Raw genomic sequence first — 17,289 nt, 5'->3', positions numbered from 1 at the left:
CTTAATCAGGGGTTTTATCAGACTAGTATTATAACAGAGAAAGTAAAAGATAGGTTAGAGGAATGAGTTGTAAATAGATGTTAGTGAATTATTCTCTTTATACTTTAAGAAATAAAGTTGTTAATTTATACCTTAAATAGTTCTTGGCCTCTTGAATTTTCACAGATTAATGCCTAGGATGTCTTTTTTGTGTTTCTGGTTTAAATTAAGTCAGAGGGTATACCCCCTGACGTAACTGTTTGGGGGCCCATCCAGGATTTGAACTGGTTTAGACAGATTTGAATAGATTTGGGGGTATGAAAAGTCCCAATAGATTTAAACACTGACAGGTTAGTGTCCTAGATCCTTAAATAAACCATAGGTGAGGTAATTTGTTTAATTTTGGTGACTTGTGGTTGATTAAACTAAAAGTGAGAGAAATGGCTCTTAAAATTGCTAAAGAGGTTCTGGAATTTGAAGATGATCCTCAAATTTGCCAAGAAAGTTTAGAAGGAAAGAAAAAGGCCATATTTTTAGAATTAGCAAGTAAGTTAGATTTGGGTTTAACCAAAGCTGAAATTGTAAGGGAGTTACTCAAACATTTAGATGTACCAGAGAAACAGACAAGTACAGTAGAGGTAGAAAAACCTTAAATTACAATTGAGGAAAATGGAGTTAGAAGATAAACAGAGGGAGAGAGAGGGAGAGTGAAAGAGAGAGAAGAGAGAAAGAGAGAGTGAAGAGAGAGAAAGAGAGAGAATTTGAGCTTGGGAAATTGAGACTTAGTCAGCAAAATCAAGTTAACAGGATGGCGATTAAAAGAAAAGGTAATGATTAAAATAAATATGTCAAACTCTGCCACATTTGATTAGAAAGATGTTGAAACCTTCTTTATTTCATTCGAAAAATTGGCTATCCAGATGGAGTGGTCTGAGGATTTATAGGTAATGCTAGTTCAGACTAAACTGGTAGGCAGAGCCAGTGAGGTGTTTGCCGCATTGTCAGATGAGGTGTCAAGCGATTATGAAGAGGTTAAACAGGCAATTTTAAGTGCTTATGAATTGGTACCAGAAGCATATAGACAATGGTTCAGAAACACAAAGAAGGAACTAGATCAGACTTATGTTGAGTTCTAAAGAATTAAACATAGTCATTTTGATAGATGGGTGTGTGCTTTGAAAATAGATAGAACCTTTGAGGTTCTGTGAGAGGTTATTCTGCTGGAAGAGTTTAAAAGCTCACTCCCAGAGATGGTAAGAATTTATGTGGAGGAACAGAAAATGCAGGAAGTGAGAAGGGCAGCAGAATTAACAGATGAGTACATGCTAGTGCATAAGACAAGCTTCCGGCTAGAATTTTGTCCTGTGAGGGATAAAAGTTGGGAGAAGGGAAGATCCTACACGATGAAACAAAGAGTAGAGAACACTGGTAAAAATTTACCACATGTTAAAGAATTCCAAAAGGGTGGACAGTAGGTGAAAGGCCTCAGGTGTTTTCACTGTAATGGAGTGGGACACAGAAAATTGCAGTGCTGGTGGTCTCAAAAGGGCACTGGCAAAAGGTGTTTTCACTGCCAGAAAGTGGGGCACACAATGTCACATTTCTGGTATTTAAAGAAAGGCACTGTGGGAAAAGATGTGCTAAAAGAAGCTAAACCAGTGGCATTAATGAAGTTAGTAAAGGAGACCCCAAGAAGAGCCGAGGAGTTGCAGAAGAGTGCACAGCTTAGGCAGGGGCTGCGTATGGAGTTAGTAGTGTGTTGCTGGAAAAACACAGCAGGTCAGGCAGCACCGGAGGAGCAGGAAACATTGATTCTCCTGCTTCTCGGATGCTGCCTGACCTGCTGTGCTTTTCTAACAACACACTCTTAACTCTGATCTCCATGATCTGCAGACCTCACTGTCTCCTATGGAGGTAGTACCTGATCTCTGCAAAGAATTCCTCTGTGAGTAAAGTTTACTCAGAAAGAACAGGGGGAGATGGACAAGAAGTTATAATTTTCAGAGATGCAGGATCTAACCAGTCACTGATAGTAAGGGTGGGGCGATTATACAGTCTTTCTGAACTGTTACCCAAGAGTATGGTAATTTGTGGGATAGATGGACAGAACTTTAGTGTTCCCCTAGGTAAGATCAGGTTGGAGTGCCAACTCAAGACTGGGTAAGTTACAGTGGGAGTGATTGACAGAGTGTTAGTTCCAGGAATTCACTTTGCTCTTGGGAATGATTTGGCAGGGTCCAAGGTGGGAAGTTAAACACCTCTTGTTGTGTAGAAGCCCAAGGAAGACCAAGAAACTGAGGAGTTAAAACAGAAATATCCTGGTATTTTCCCGGGGTCTGTGTGGTAACCAGATCTCACTATCAGAACTCACAGCACGTAGCGAAAAGTAAAAAAGGTGAAGGAGTTGAGGTTCAGCTAGCAGATACCCTGTTAGATGTAATGGTGCAGGAAAAACCTGAACAGGCAGAGGGTCAGATTGAAGTGCTTAGTTCTGATAGGCTAAGAGACTTGCAACAACAAGACAAGACAATCAAAGATATATATGTGGATGCATATTCTAAAAAAGAGGCAGAAAATATTCCAGAAGGTTATTATCTGAAAGATAGAATCTTAAGACAGAAATGGAGACCATGGATGGTTAGTGCAGAGAAGAAATGGTTCAAAGTGCACCAGATTGTGTTGCCGGTAGCATAGAGACAGGAGGTGTTACGGGTAACACATGAATTACCTATAGGAAGTCACCTGGGGGTATGAAAGACTCAGACTAAGGTACAAAAACATTTCTATTGGCCTGGAATGCAGAAGGTGTGTCATATATGCCAAATGATAGATAAGCCACAGGCGGTAATAAAACCAGCACCTTTGTTGCCAATTACTGCATTTGAAGAACCTTTCACACAGGTTATAATTGATTGTTTAGGTCCTCTCCTGAGAACTAAAAGTGGGAACCAGTACTTGTTAACTATAATGGATGTGTCTACCAAATTTCCGGAGGCAATTCCATTACAGAGTATCAAGGCAAAAAAGGTGGTAGAGGAGTTAGTAGCTTTCTTCATACGGTATGGGCTACCCCGAGAGATTCAGTTGGACCAAGTGTCAAATTTTACTGCTAGACTGTTTAAGGAGGTTATGGATAGTTTCGGTATATAGCACTTTAAATCCAGTGTGTATCATCCTGAATCCCAGGGAGCTTTAGAAAAGTGACATCAAACATTGAAGACCATGTTGAGAGCATACTGTCAGGACTACCCGAATGATTGGGATCAAGGTATCCCCTTTGTATTGTTTGCCATTAGAGATGCCCCAAATGAAGATACTCTTTTCACTCCCTTCGAGTTAATATTCGGGCATGAAGTGAAAGGTCCTTTGAATTAATTAAAGAAAAATTGACAAGACCAAAGTCAGAGATCTCACACTTAGATTACATATCAGAGGTGAGGGAGAGACTAAATCGAGTAGGTGAGTTAGCTAAACAGCACCTAAACAGGACACGGCATGGAATGAAACAGGTGACAGATAAAAGCTCTGAGACTCAGACATTTTTCCGAGGGGATGATGTGTTAGTACTGTTACCAGTGATAGGAGATCCCTTCAAAGCCAGGTTTTGTGGTCCCTTTCAAATAGAGAAAAAGAGTCAGGTGAACTATCTAGTGAAGATGCCAGATATAAAAAAAAGTATCAGGTATGTCATCTGAATATGTTGAAACCGTGTTATACTAGAGAGAATGAACTGGAGAAACAGATGTTAGTTACTGCCCCGCAGAGTGAGGAATCTAATCTAGATGATGTGGATTTTGATGTGCCTCAAAATAGATTAAAAGATGAAGAAGTCATTGAAGAATGGGATTGGTTATAAGCTATCTGTCTCAGGAGCGTAGTACGCAGTTGAAAGATTTGTTATTGCAGTATAAGGACATACGTAAGAATCAGATGGGGAGGACTAATGATATTGTACATGAAGATATTGTAGATTAGGAAGTACTGCTCCAATAAAACAAAACCCATATCGGCTTAATCCTTTTCAAAGCCAGACAGGTCCAGATCGAGGTGGAGGCCATGCTTGATGAGGACATCATCGAACCAAGCCAGAGCAAGTGGAGTTCACAGATCATCTTAGTTCCCAAACCGGACGAGATTCAATGATGCCACATGGATTATTGGAAGGTCAACGCCGTTACAAAATCAGACTCAAATCCAATTCCTAGATTGGAGGACTGTATTGAGAAAGTCAGACAAGCCTGCTACATCACAAGTTGGACTTAATCCGTGGTTACTGACAGGTACCTTTTCTTTTATCAGAGTCAAAAGAAATTTCTGCATTTGTAACCCCAAATGGGCTATATCAGTTTAAAATGATGCCCTTTGGAATGAAGAACACACCCACCACATTCCAAAGAATCATGAACAGAGTTGTGGCTGAGTTAACAAACTGTACAATCTATTTGGGCATTGTAGTGATCTTTAGTCAGTCCTGAAAAGATCACATGGTACAGTTGACAGAGCTCTTGGAACCACTATGTGAAGCAAAACTGGTGATAAACTTAAATAAAATGAAATTCGCGAAAGCAGAGGTGATGTGCTTGGGACATAACATCTGTCATGGAAGGTTGACCTCACAGAAGACAAAGACAAAGGCCATCGAGGAATTTCCACAACCAACCTTGAAAAAAGAGATGCTTTGATTCTTAGGACTCAGCAGATTCTATCAGAAGTTTGTTCCAAACTTCAGCAGCATAGTGACACTGTTAACCAATTTGCTGAAGAAGAACACAAAGCTTCGGTGGACAGAGCAATACCAGGCATCATTCAACGATCTGAAATCAATATTAACCACCAAACCAGTTTTAGCTACACCAAACCTTTCAAAGCCTTTTAAAGTTGCCATCAATGCTAGTGACATAGGAGTTGGAACTGTATTACTACAGGAAGATAAGGATGGGATTGAATTGTTAGTTGGTCACTTTTTGAAGAAGATCAACATCCATCAGAGGAAATACTCCACAATTGAAAAAGAACCTTATAGCATTTTAATGTGTATGTCACGAACAATGTGTTGGAGACGGTGGTGTACACGAATCACAATCGTCTTACATTCTTAGAATGCTTTAAAGTCAAGAATATGAGACTATTTCATTGGGGTCTCATGTTACAGACTTTTATTTTAAAAATCATACATATTGCGGGTTATAAGAATGTAATAGAAGATGCCTTATTGCGGATTTAACTGATAAAGTTTAAGATGAGGTTTGTGTTTATTTAATGTTATACATATTTACAGTTACGGGGAAAGAGGTAAGGTGAACTTAGATTAAAGTTATCGGTATAGTAAGGTAATGTGTTTAAAGAATAGAGAAAAAATGCAGCCATCTTTTCATTATGATGGTTCTTTTTTTAAAGGGGAGCTGTTATGAAGATGTGGGTGTATTGTACCTTTAAGAGAGATAAAAGCTAGCAGAACTACCTGATAGCACCAAGTGTTCTTAACAAGATACAATGTAATCTTTTGGGCCGGTAGCTAGGGTAGCTGGTTGCCTGGAAATGACAGAACAGATTCAAATTAGGCCAATCAGTTTAAATTATATTCTAAAAAATACCAATATTCAATCCAGCTTGAATTTAGTATATTGACAATCTTAAAAGCCAATGACACAATCTGATGCTTTGTGGGGGGGGGATATAACACTGGGGAAACTGAACAGTTGGGAGGAGAACTGCCAAGCCACCTGCATCTGCAGACTGCCCAGAGAATAGCTCTCTTAAAGATACCCTTATTGATCAGTGAAACAGAAATCCCTAAGAAGAAAAGAAGATGGATGATGACATAAAGAGAAAATTCACATCTGGCAGGTTTTGAAAAGTTGAATTTTTGGTAAATCTTCATCTGGGGTTTTATTGGACTAGTATGATAGAAGGAAAGTAACAGATAGGTTAGAGGAAGGCATTGTAAATAGTTGTTGGTTAATTATTCTCTGTTATACTTTAAGAAATAAAGTTGTTAATTTTTACTTTAAATAGGTCGTGGCCTCTCTAATTTTCACAGATTACTGCACAGGATAAATCTTTTCTGCATTGCTGGTTTAAGTTAAGCAGGAAGGTTTACCCTGTGACGTAACACTGTGGAGATGCACCAGTTGATGATTATTGACAGTTAACAGTCAAACTTTAGTTAGATTTTAAACAAGGCAGGTTGACTCTGATTGATCAAGATTGCCCTGACAGTGAACCTCAGCTGTTGTCTATTTTGCTGAGTTGAAACAGGTACAGTGTAAGGATATGTTGTTTCTGACAACCAATTTAGGATTTCAGTCATGTTTGCAGTATGTCACACTTGTATGTACTAGAAGCTACACAGATTAATACAAAGGGCCCTGTTCTTTGTAGACAGTAACCCACAGCAGAGAGATAATGACCAGACAACGTTTTAGTGATCTTGGATGAAGTATAAGTTGAGCATTTGGGAGAATTGTTCTTCTCTGAATTCCCCAATGGGATCTTTCACATCTGCCTGAGAGAGCAGGGGAGGTGTTGGTTTAACTTTGCAACCAAAAATAATGCACCTCCATTAGTGCAGCACTCCCTCAGGACCTCACTGGGAATCTCCACCTAGATTTGATGCAAAGTGTCTTGCCTGGATCTTGACCCAAAATCTTCAGACACATGGGTGTGAGTACTTATTTTGACACTATTGAATACACTTAAAATATATTAATTAAACTTGTCTTTAGCAGTCATACATTCACTGAATGCTGGTGATAAGTGACCAATAATCTCTTATATACCATGTTATCAACATATATTTCTCTAATCATCCACTTTATTTTTCCCAACAGCTATTATGTACATTGAAATGAATTTGCCGTTAATGTAAACTAAACAGGATTCACCAGCAAAGCAATTATTGTCCCAGACCAACAATCCACACATCTTGAATTCATAAATCGACCAATCAGTCTGATAATTAGGGGGCTGGCAACAGAATGAAAGACAATAAAAGTTATCGAAGTTAAAGAAACCCAACAGCTTCAATAATGTTCTTTGGGGAAGAAAACTGTCAGCTGCTACCTATCTGTGTTACCCATGACTCATGTTCCATCTCACATGGTTGGCCTCTGAAATGATCAAGCACACTCATCCTCTGAACACAATCTGGAAATGACTAATAAATATTTAAGAACAAAGAAAACACAAACAAAAATATTTTCATTTCATCTCACACCAAGCTATGCTTTTCTGCGGTACTCAATTCTAATTTCTTCTTCATGTGATATGGGTGTTGTCGGAAAGTCCTGAATTTATTGCCTTTTCCCCATTGCTCTCATGTGGCTTTGCTCAGGCCATTTCAGACATCAGTGAGGACTCACTCACATTGCTCTGATTCCCTTCTCTAAAGGACATTAGTAAACCAGTGATAGCTTCATAATGACCATTACTGTGAATAACTTTCAATTCCATATCTGTTTAGCTGAATTTAAATTCTATCAAATAGCTGTGCATGATTTTAACCACAGTCCCCAAACCATTTACCTATGCCTCCAAATTAGCAGACCAGTGATATTACCACTACACCACCAACTCTTGCACAATGCAAAAGTATCAACATTGACTTGGTGATGCATCCTGACATTTGAGGCAGGAAACCATGAATTCAAGCCACTCCAGGAGAGGTGCACATGTAACTTCAGCTGATACTTTGCTACAAGACTGACGAAAACCTGACTATCTGCTTAACTGGATGTAAACAAGATTCATGGCATTGTGTGAAGTGCAGGAAGGGTTTTCCCATTCTCCTGGTCAATGGCATTAATTCACCATTCTTTCACTGATGCTGGAACAATATCCTGGGACTCTCGCTGTGACAGCACTGTGGGTATACCAACAACACATGGACTGCAACATTTCAAGAAAGCAGGACACCACTACCTTCTCAAGGGCAGTTAGGGATGGGCAAAAAGTGCTGACCTGGCCAGCAATGCCCACATTCATAACAAATTAAAATATTATCTCTCAACTGCCATTGCAAAGAAGCAGATTGGGCTTGAAATTGACCTCAGCCAAATCATTGAATCAGCAATAAAAACAGAAAGTGCTGGAGAAACTTAGGAGGCCTTCCTCTATCTGTGGACAGAGAAACAGAAACATTTCAGTTCCAACATGGCTCTTCTTTGGAGTTGATAGCTTTTGCAAGTCACACTTGATTTTGTTTTCTATCTATCAAACAATGTGCCAAATGGACCTCCCAGTTCACAGTGAATCCATTTTCTCACACTACCATAGACCAATCACACACCTATTAACTGATTATCTATCACTTTCTCCTTTTGGGACCTCACTGTGTGCAATTTGCCTCCGATAATAGTTCACTTCATTTGCAGTGAACTACTTGGGAATATCCTGAGGACATGAAAGGAACTAAAGTACTTATAGAGATCACATTTTGGGTACTGTGCACATTTCTGGACGCCGGCCCCTAGAAAATATACATTAGCTTAAAGTGACTCATGCATTCACCAAGTTGTTACCAGGATTTCAAGATTCAGATGATAAAGATTGGTTGCATAAATTTCTTTATAAAAGTTGAAGGATCAATTTTTTGTATTTTGTAAGGCAGTGATAGGACATAGGAATACAGGTAGTTAGAAGTAAATTACATTGCCCTGCATCTGGAGTCACAAGCAGGCCAGCCCAGGTAAGAATGGCAGATTTTGTTCTCGAAATGATATTTGAAAACCAGATGTGTTTATGATCATCAAAGATAGTTTGACAATCACCATTACTAGTTTTCATTTCCAAACTTTATTGACTGGGTTTAAATTCCATTAACTTTCTTTGTAGGTTTGAAATATACATCCCTACACACTTAGCCTGAGTTTCTGCTTGGTAAGTTTAATGTTTTTGCTGCCATGCCACTATCTCCCCGAATGATGGAATTGCCTCATTGGGGTGAATGGCCTTTGTTATAAGTCAGCTTTAAATGATTTTAAAATCTCATTAAAGTACCCTGGCTAACCAATTGTGCTGCTGAGTTAAACATTGCCTTGAGACAGTGAAAAATACTGGAAAGATTCAGCTTCTTTATTTTTCTTTCTTTCCATATTAGCAATGATGGTGGGAAGAGCAGGAAAGCCGGAAAAAAGTAACATGAGACATCAGCAAGCTCTACATCCCAGGGAGAGCTGCTGCCATTTGTTACTATTGTTCTCTTTTGATAAGGCAGTTTTCAAACCAGTTCATTCATTTGGCATTGATTCAATCAGTCTTGACCTTTAGAAGCCTCCCATAAGGAACATGAGGAAATAGCACAAGGAGCTGGGAGTGATACTGGAGGCAGTAATGCGAAATAACAGTGACTCAGTCACAAGGAAAAGATGGAAATAAAAGGAGACTAGCAAATTACACACACCATAGGGGCAGTTATTATTAAAAAAATCAAATGGAAAATATCCTGAGAGAAGAATGTCTCAAAACTAAAGCTTTACTATGCATGGAGTCACATTGTGACTCTTCTCCTGGAGTAAGCCATCAACAGGAATATGTGCAACACCTGGTCTACTCCACACTGCATTGAAACGTTCAGATGAGTCACTAAAGCAGTCACGAGCTGGGTGGTAAAGACATTCCCCTGGTACCCTGCTTCTTGGAAAAGTAATGCATCTGGTGAGAATTTCAGCTAGTAGATTTTAGCACACCAAAAGAAATTGATGTTTATCAACAACTTAATGAGTCCAGTTTCAAGACCCACTGCAGGGAGCTGAGCACATCACCTCGGTTACCAACTCCTGTTGAATACTGAGGCAGTGCTGCCCTGTCAGAGGTTCCATCTTTCATTATGTTTACTCAAGGCCACACCTGCCCTCTCAGGGCAATGTAAAAGATCTCGTCACTGTTTCAAAACAGAGCAGGAGGTGTTTTACTTAGTACCCTGGTCGATATTTATCCCTTAATCAGTATAATTAAATGCAGATTATCTGTGTGACTATAACAGTGCTTCCTGTGGGACCTCACTGTGTGCAATTTGTTAACCACATTTTCAATGTCGCGACAGTTATTATGTTTCTCAAATACATCATCATCTGTAAACCTGAGGTAGTCTAAGGCATAATAGAAATTCAGATGTTTTCCTTCTTTCATTGTTCAAAACCATATTGGAATAAGTGGCTCAGGTGCAGTGAGCAATGGGAATAGACAGGATAACTCAGAGGAGGGAAGGGGAAATGAGAATAACCCAGGGCAAGAAAACTCTGTGTTGTCCAGGGCTGAGAAACATACCTGGTCTTGCAGCTGTCATGTTTTGATGTGCTTTCTGGTATTATTAACTTTATTAATTAATTTGTTATTAGTTTATTATTAACTCTTGTTACAGTATTTTAGTGTGCTACACTATCCCACAATGGTTCACAGGAGTAATTATCAAATAAAAGTCTGAGTCAAGTAAGATGATAGTAGATGAGGAAATGCAAAGCTTGGTCAAAGATTTAGATGGAGAAAGTGAGGTTTGCAGATGCTGGAGATCAGAGCTGAAAATGTGTTGCTGGAACAGCGCAGCAGGTCAGGCAGCATCCAGGGAACAGGAGAATCGACGTTTCAGGCATAAGCCCTTCTTCAGGAATAGACAGGAATAGATTTAGATGCGAAGGAGAGATTTAAAGGAGGCAGAGAGAGACGCAGAAAGATTTGGGGAAGGAATTCATGAATAGACGGTGCAGTCAGCTGAAGTCAATCAATTTGTTGAATGATATAACACAGACCTGAGGCCCTCATGTGGTGCTGTGATAGTATCCATGTCCTTGGACTGGGAAGCTTGGGTTCAAGTCCTACCTACTCCAGAGATGTGTAATAGTATCTCTGAGCAGGATGGTTAGAAAAATAGGTTAGATTTTTTAAAAAGCATGCTCAGCATCTCTATCAGATGAAAAAAAGAGCCCAGACCAGACACTCTCTTGTGGAGCAATGGTAGTGTCCCTACCCTTGAACTGGATGGCCTGGATTCAAGCTCCGGAGGTGTGTAATAGTATTGCTGTACAGAATGATTAGGGAAAAAGAAGTTAAATAAGAGAGAAGAGCCCAGGCCATAAAGTTGACTGTAATGGAGTGATAATGCTTATTGTTGCCACCAATGGTGGAACAATTAAAATGAAGGATGTTCAAGCCTATATTGGATGAGCATGGATATTTCAGAGGTTTGGAGAATCTAGAAGAGGTTACAGGGATTACAGGGGCAAGGACTTGAAAGAATTTGAAAAGAAATATGAGAATTTTAAAATCGAGGCACTATTAGTCAGTGAACACAGGAATGATTGGTAAACAGGATTTGTGTTAGGCTGAATTCCAAATTTCAAAGGTATATATTAAACCAGACAGCAAAGCTGTTCATGTCTAAAGGCAAGAAAGGCATATACACGTGTTTATGTTTATTGAAACATAAAATCATCTGGATTGAATTTTCTTATGAGTACATTTTCTCCATTACAAACCTGAAGATCAAATGTCATTGTACAGTTCAAAAAGGCAGTTTAGTCAGTCCTGATGGATAAGCTTTCAACAATTAGTAATACAGAAATAAATAATTGATTTCTCTGATTAACTCTCTGACCTTATGAGTAAAGAAAGAAAACTTAAGTAAAAATAACCTGTAACTGAGAACTTTGTTGTTCGGTCCTTAGTTTGCCTGATTAGCTATTACATTGATTAAAGTGGAAAATGTTTAAACAACTGAATCAATAATCAGTTCAATATAGAGAAAGGCTCCATGAAGTCACTATGACATATACTGTAACCATTGCTTTCAATTAAAGAATAAATAAACTTTAGATTGAGAGTAAATGGCAGGAAATAGTAAATCTCTTCCTATCACCCCCTCCCTCGAAAATGAAATTCTCAACTTTATGGTAACTCAAGAAGCCCATTAACGCACACCACTATGTTGTTCTGTGCTCCAGACCATCTTTTTGAGGCCACTTGATTAAAATTAAGAACATTAAATGTATGCACCCTTTCTTTTAAAGTGGTGGTGTGAATGTACACTAGGATAGACATGTAAAAGACACTGGTGAATGTTGGGATGGAGGATGAGAGAAGATAAACTGAATGCTATAGAAAGATAACACATTGGGAAACTGCAGAAAACTTGCAAAGCGATGACAGCTCACTTGCTGTCCTCCACTGAGGTTCACACTGAATCAGCAAGGGTAAGATTGACAATGTCGAAGCATATTTTGTCAGAAGTGAGTCACTACATCTGAGCCCACATGTGCTGCATTTAATTGTATAATCTCAAACACTAGCTTAGCATTCCAATTACCTGGGCTGCTCTATCTGTTAAGACTAAACCTTTCCTTCCTTGGGAGCTTGTCCAGCAATTGGAACACATTTATCAAAAAAAAACAAATTTATATCTAGGCATTTTTCTCAAATTGATACTTTCTCAATGAGGACCTGTGTACATCATAAAATTCGAGCCAAGAGTTTCTAGAAAGCAAGTGGAGAGTTCAACTCAGCAGCATATTCAGATTGCTATTACGGTGATGGTTTTGGATTTAAAAGAAGGGATGAGTTTAAATTCTAGACAGAATTCTAGACCTTGCTTATTAAATCTGCTTTCACCTGTATAAATCAGATGGTTATTTGTCCCAAATGTTCCAGAGTTAAAGAAACATGAAAAAACTGCAATGATGATGTTCATAATTATAAAATAAAAAGCAATTTGAAAACCTACAATTAATGGTTTTTATCGAAATCATCCAAACCCAATTTTACGTATTTCTGACAATTTAATGACAGTATTCAATCAACCAGTCTTTTAAGATGTTTCTTTTGCAATGATAGACAAATCCACATCAGACCAATAAATCTTGCCGAGCTTTTCAGATGCGATAGTGTATGGCACTAATGTGTGTGTGCTTCACATTGAGAATTTACCCACAATTATCTGAAAAAATCTGATTTATACTTTTAAAATGTGTAAGAACAGTTTACCTTGGATCTCAGAACTTCAGCACTTCACTCCTTTGAACGGCTTTTTCCTTTATAAGAATTTGCTCCTGCTAAAGAGAATGCTGGATATTTTAAATAGCTTTCATCCAATCTTGAGTTCCTGAAACTAAGCAGCAACTAAAAGCTCTCCAGGGTCTATCTTTAACCTTTTACTTTTACATGCACAGCAGAGCTTAATTTGTAGACACACTTCCCACTTTTCAGCAATCTCTCCTACACCATTGTTTGCCTGTTACAGATTGGCTGTGCTTGCATGCTGTGTTTTAATAAGGCAGCCTAATATATAGACACTGATGGAAGTTCTTTTATTTTAACCCTAAAATAGCGGACACCTCCACATTTCATGTTCAGAGGAGGGGTTGTTGGGGGTGGAGTGGTGGGGCGGGGGGGAAGACAAGAATTTGTAACAGCTGCTCAAGATGCAATTAATGGTCTAATATGAGCCACAGATCAAATTATTTTACTGAACATGATGGAATTATTCAAAATGTCACCACTTGAAAAGGATGCAAATTAAAATGGAACCACATGGAATGATGGTGAAAAAAGCTTCAGATCAGCTAATTTTATTCAGTAGTGACATTTCATATTGTTGAACAACTGGGTAAGGAATCCCAGCTGTTTTCTGAACATTCGTTCCTGGAGTCAGGATATAAACCAGATGCAAGGATATTTAAGTATAACATTTAGGGTAGCCGATTCATCCTGTCATTGTCTAAAAACAGGCTTAGTAGGATATGCATTGAATATAGGCATTGTGGATCATTGAAATCAATTCAGATCACACATCTGTTTCAGCCACATATGGAGGATGGCCTTTGCCCAGACTCAGAGAATTGCCAGCTGCCTGCAGCTCTACCTTGGAGGCCTTTACAACACAGGCTTCATTTACTCCCTCCTCACTGACTCAGGCAGACAGAATGGAACAAACTCTGTTAGTACAATCAAGCAGCATCACTCTCCCTCACTCATAGCTTTTGCCTGAACTCAGAAACCAAGAACAAAAATACCCCAAAGTCTTCAATCAGGGAATGGTAATTCAGAAACTGGGCATCTGTCTCCAGGGGTAAGAGTTCAAATACCACGACAATACCACTAAATTTGAATTTAATTAAATAATACATTCTCATTAATCATAACAATAAAACTATACTGGTTTGTTATAAAAACCCATCTGGTTCACTAATGCTGTTCAGGGAAGGAAATCTGCACAGTATCGTTCATCTCATTTAAGGAAGAATGTAACTGGATTTGAGACAGTTTGGAGAAAGTTAACTAGCCTAATACCCAGAATAAAAGGAAGGGTGGATAGGTCAAGCTTGTATCTGCTAGAATTTTAAACTTGATTGAGACATATAAATCCTGAGGAGTTTTACCAGGTTAAATGTGGAAAGGATGTTTCTTCTTGTGGAAGAATCTAAACAAGGTGTTACTGCTTAAGGATCGGGGTCGCCCATTTAAAACAGGGCTTAGGTGAAATTCTTTTCTCTCAGAGGCATGAGATTTTGGAACTGTGCCCTGGAAAAGGTGATGAAAGCAGAGTCCATGAGCTAAATTTACCAGAAATCAATTGAAGAGCTAATTTTGGTGACTTTCAAGGAAGCTCTCTCTCCACAGGCCCTAGTAAAGTTTCTCATGCTGTTTCCTCAAACTACCTACGCATCAAGTTCCTATTTCATCCCACTCACCACAGGTGAAGTACTGACTGCTGCTAGGACCTCCCAGAATTCCTCACACCAGCATCAAATTTGATGCCCAGCCTTGCATCTGGTCAATTGTTGGCAGTCCGCAGCTGCCCTCCATTTTGAATTGTCCTAGACTTGTTAGACAGCGGGAAATTTGCACCTTGCTTTACTAATGGGATCCTGGTGGTCCTGTTGGGTATGGAGGTGGGAGGGGTGTGTGTGATCACTGCCCATGGAATCTGTCCGAGGTTTGGTGACTGGTTTTCAAGATGGAGGAGCAAAACGGTGAGTTGCAAGGTAGCTGCCCTAACTTTTACTTTGGGAATTGCCGTCAGCTGGTTTCTATCCAGTGGGTGGGAAAATGGGACATGATGAAACAAGGTGACATAATATTAATGATGTTAATGTTTGAAAATAAGCCTCCCAAGATGTTGAAAGGCTATCAGGGCTAAGTGTAAATGTGAATTTGAGGTAACAATCAGATCAGCCATGATTATATTGAATGCCATAGCAGACTTGAGGGCTGAATGGTCTAATCCTGATTCAAATGTTTGTCTATATCATCACCTAATCTGGCTGGCACATGACTTCAGATCCACAACAATGTAATTGGCTCCTATCTCCCCTCTGAAATAGTTTATAACTGCACAGTTCTATGGCAAATCAGATGGGCAATAAATATTTTTCTTCTCTGTGATGTTCATATCCTATGAATTAATAAAATGTTTTTTTAAGCACACTGCAAGAATTCTTAAAATGTCAGTAAGATCTCCTGCAAACAGTGGTTTCTAGATGCAACATTAAACTGGCTGTCTCAGATTGATTGATTATGAAATGAAGCTTCCAGTGACAAAGCTCTCTACTATCATGATCAATATTTAACTCGCATGTAAGTGCTTTGTGTGAGCTTGCTGTACACAAATTGCCAAATTTTCTTGCATTACAAAGAGGCTACGCTGGGGAAGTACTTTAACGGCACTGGGGAGTTTTGTGGCCTCCATGAATGACACTATATAAGTACAAACATTGCTTTTTATTTATTAGAATAATATACATACTTCATAAATATACTCAAGAATGTAAGTGTACATTCACGGACCCCACACTCACAACAGGGACCTATATTCAAAGGGAGGACATTGTACACTGGATATTTCAGGCTTCTTTTGAAGGAACTCTCCATAAGGAATATGAAGTAAGGTCATTGTATTTAACCTGACCACTTCTGCCAATTTGATCAAAAATCGGAAAGTAACTTCGACAAGACCAAACCCTATTAAAAATGTTAAACATTCCTTCAGTTTATGACACAAGTTCATAAAATGGCGGAGCAAAATTAGGCCATTCAGCCCATGAAGACCTCTGTGCTATTCCATGAGATCATGGCTGATCTGATAATCTTCAACTTCACTTTACTGCCTTTTTCCCATAACCCTTGATCTGACAGCCCTCAGGAAGTGCACTGTCTATCTCAGCCTTGCATATAATTAAAAACTTTCTATATGAACGTGATATGATTGCCTGGATCATGTTCACCAATGCACTTTGGGTCATTTCTCACTGGCCTCTGGACCAAAATACACTCAGGAGAGGGTCAGTGTGTGGACGGGGAGAAGGCACAAGAATGGGGTTTGAAAACATACTAGCCATGATCGAATACTGGAGTAGACTCAGTGGGAGGAATGACCTAATTCTGCACCTTTATCTTATTGTTTAATGAACAGTGGCAGACATTTAAGCAGATATTTCACTGCACTCAGCAAAACATTATTCTGGTCAAAAAGAAGGACTTCATGAGAAGAAGAACCACCTGTTCACAAGGTGGTCAAACAATGTATCTAATTACAAATGCAGGCAATTGGGACTAGTTCAGTTTAGAAAACCTGCTTAGTATGAACAGGTTGGGCTTAAGGGCCTATTTCCATGGTGTATGGCTCTATGACTCAACATCTGTAGCCCTCTGTAGTAAAGAATTCCACAGATTTGCTATCCTCTGAGAGAAGAAGTTCCTCCTCATCTCTGTTTTAAATGAGTGATGTCTTTCTTTAAGATTATGCACTGTGGTCACAGATTCTTCCAGAACGGGAAAAGAATTGCTTCACATCTACCCTGTCAAGCCCTCTAAGAATCCTGCATGCTTTAATAGGGTCACCTCTAGTCCTTCTAAACTCACTGAGTTCAAGCCAAACTTAAAATCCCTCCACATCCAGGCTCTACTTTCTCTGGACTGTCTCCGACACCAATATATCTTTTGTTAAATGAAGGGATTAAAACTGTTCACAATGTTCTACACATGGTCAGAAAAATGCCTAGTATAATTTAAGCAAGACCTCCCTACATTTATACTCCATTGCCTTTGAAATAATGGCAAAATTCCATTTCCTTCCCTATTACCAGCTGAATGTGTATCCCAGCTTTTATGCACGGGAATTCCCAAATCTCGCTTTGCTGTAGCTTTCTGAACTGTGCAGGAGGAAAAGATACATGTTTAGAGGAACATAGATCTCATTTATGATTTTGGTTAGAGCTTTTTTGTGATAGTTTCAGGGGCAGAACCTAATGTAGAATTCAAACTTAGAATTCTTGGAAAGATGGGCACAGATTTGGGTGATAAAAGCATGTTGAAGGACCTGGG

The 17,289-nt window shown here is 39.1% G+C and overlaps 1 protein-coding gene across 2 annotated transcripts in view; it reads right to left on the bottom strand.

Moving 5' to 3' along the window:
• Nucleotides 1-17,289, bottom strand: part of kera (keratocan) — a 44,547-nt gene that overhangs the window by 11,750 nt on the left and 15,508 nt on the right. The window contains exon 1 of one of the 2 annotated variants that reach the window (XM_043708854.1): nt 12,952-13,048. The exons of the other annotated variant lie outside the window; for it this stretch is intronic. The gene's annotated coding sequence lies outside the window, so the exon portion shown is untranslated. Of the gene's footprint in view, nt 1-12,951; nt 13,049-17,289 lie in introns of those variants that run through there. 2 annotated transcript variants of the gene reach the window in all.

This window comes from Chiloscyllium plagiosum, chromosome 19, assembly GCF_004010195.1.
Source record: "Chiloscyllium plagiosum isolate BGI_BamShark_2017 chromosome 19, ASM401019v2, whole genome shotgun sequence".
In the NCBI taxonomy this organism is placed as follows: Eukaryota; Metazoa; Chordata; class Chondrichthyes; order Orectolobiformes; family Hemiscylliidae; genus Chiloscyllium; species Chiloscyllium plagiosum.
This window is presented reverse-complemented; position numbering and strand designations above follow the sequence as displayed.